Below are 2,548 nucleotides of genomic sequence, written 5' to 3' on the forward strand. Positions count from 1 at the left end.
TGTTTTTGAGATGGTGATGAGACGGTAATGTAGTCGTCCCTAATGCAAGCGTCTCAAAAAATTTTTGAGACAGTTATACTGTCTCAAATGCTATTTAAGACGGTGATGAGACAGTTATCCAATTGTCTCAATAGTATTTAAGACAGTTATTATTTTGTCTCAAATGTTATGTCTTATCCTGTGAAAAAACTAAAGACACTAAATCGAGATGGTAATGTGCTGTCTCAAATAGAAGTGAAGACAGTAAATTACTGTCCCTAGTATTTTAACTTGTTAGATGCAACAATTATGACAAAAATTAATAATCTTTAAAGAACATTATTATACAAATTAATCTAGATTAAATTTATTAAATTGCAATTTCAAAACAAAAGAAAAAACTCTCTTTTTATAAATTAAAAATGATATCCACAATATAAAATTCTATAATCATTAATTGAAATGCATCCAATATTCATCCAATAACAGAAATATCTACATATCTATCATTAATTTGATAATAAAAAAACAATTATTTCCATGAAAGTTACACAAAAAGAAAGTCTAAAGAACAACTCGTGATCTAGAGATAACTTCTATAATCCTTCTTCACCAGAATCCTGAACATAAAAAAAACTCTTATTAGAGGTAAAGATGATTTATAATATATACTGTTCAAAAAAATCAATAAATAGAATATTTCAATAAGAAATCTCATCATCTAACACATAATCCTCTTTATTGCAACTATATATATACAACATAAACAACCGCAAGTTAAACAAACCTCTTCATCTCGTAATAAGAAATGATGATCTATGTGTTTGTCAATATCTTTATGCCTTTCAAGTTGTTGCACCTGTAAAATAAATTTATCTACAGCTTAAAAATATGTACACTACTACATCACCAAAATTGTTAATAAAACTAAAAAAAATTCTTATGAAAACAACTACCAATGTACCTGTTGGTTATCCAATCCTCGTTCATGTAAAATAATATTATCTGCAACCTAAATAAAAAAGGATGTACGTATTACAAAACTATCAAAATTTATTATAAAAGTCAATTATTTAAATAAACTAACGATACCTTTTAATTTCTAAATCTAGTAGTTCGTTCAAGATAGTACCATATAGTTAACCCGGACCCACCTTTGTAATGCCATAATGCTTACTGAGATTTGCCGGATACTGATTGAAATCCTGGATGCGATCACGGTGAGACTTGTTTGATGTCTTCGCCAGCTTTTTCGCATTAATCCTCTCCCTCTATTCAATATATCGCCTTTCTGCTGGTGTCAAGTGATCATCGACTGATGGGGCTTGTCCTTCAGACCCAACCTTCTTGGCTTCAGTGAGGACTTCAGTTGGATCAGTTGATAATCCAGAACTCCCACCTGTATAATACCATAATCAATCTTAAAAAATTGTTACATCCCTTCTCAAATAAAGTGGATTTTAATAAGCATCAGAAAACAAGAACATCTCATTAAAGGCCAAGGTAGGACAGAATAATCTTGAAATTGCTTGGTATGATTATAAAATATTTTCTAGAGAAAAAAATAGTAAGAATCTACCTTCTGTAAGTTCCTGGTTTTCAGTCTTGGAATCTATTTCATAGTTATGCTTCTTCTTCTTTTTCACGCCACCTCCCTTCACATCTAATGCTTTTCCTTTCAGTTTAAGCTTCCCACCAACATGAAACATAACTCAAATACAGTAGAGCGAAGGAAAAATGCAATATGTGAAAGATCATACATAGCTAATAGGGGTGAGTATGCCATATATCCAGTAACCACTAATAGAGCCAGTCAAATAGTCCCATGACCCTAGAGGTATCTCCTAGAGAACATGCAGTCATATAGCCGAAGCTAACAATAAATAATAATATCAGTCATATTTGGAAGGGCCCTTCCCGGAGCTCATCCCGGAGCACCCAACCCGTACTGTCACAACATATGCTCATACCCATCCAATTAGCCACATAATAAAATATGCTCAATTCACGTTATACCTATAACAATAATACATTCAATTCATTCTGTATTCACAACAATTAATAAATCATGTATAACATAGGATAACTAACGAATAATAAGGACTCATGCATAATAAATAAGGACTACAACTCTAGTTCTTCCATAATTCTACACCTCCTAAGCAGTTAGGTGAAGCAACTACATTAAACTTCAATATTGCAATAACGTTCAAATTTCACAGAATTGATGGATCACAACTACCCAAGTTCAGCTATCATGGAATAAAATTCAGCTAACTAGAAGATGTGCACACCATTGAAAGAAAACCCCCTCATCTTTGTTACTGCCAGGAAGAGGAAACCCAATGCCAACTCAATTGAAGAACACTTAAGGGTAACTAAGAAAACTGAAATCCACAGCTGCTTGGGTACAGAAAAACAACGATGCAGGGAAGTCCCATAACATTCCCATTTCGTCCAATCTTTACCGAACACAAACGGACAACATCAAGAACCAAAATAGAAATAAAAAACCACAACAAAGGAACATAACAATCTCGAAAGGTAATTCCATATCAAAGCCCAATTT

The 2,548-nt window shown here is 32.6% G+C and overlaps 1 pseudogene; it reads right to left on the minus strand.

Moving 5' to 3' along the window:
* Positions 1–1,118: 1,118 nt before the first annotated feature.
* LOC122006454 lies at positions 1,119–1,721 on the minus strand (annotated as a pseudogene).
* Positions 1,722–2,548: the final 827 nt, after the last annotated feature.

Source organism: Zingiber officinale, chromosome 1A (genome assembly GCF_018446385.1).
Source record: "Zingiber officinale cultivar Zhangliang chromosome 1A, Zo_v1.1, whole genome shotgun sequence".
Lineage (NCBI taxonomy): Eukaryota > Viridiplantae > Streptophyta > Magnoliopsida > Zingiberales > Zingiberaceae > Zingiber > Zingiber officinale.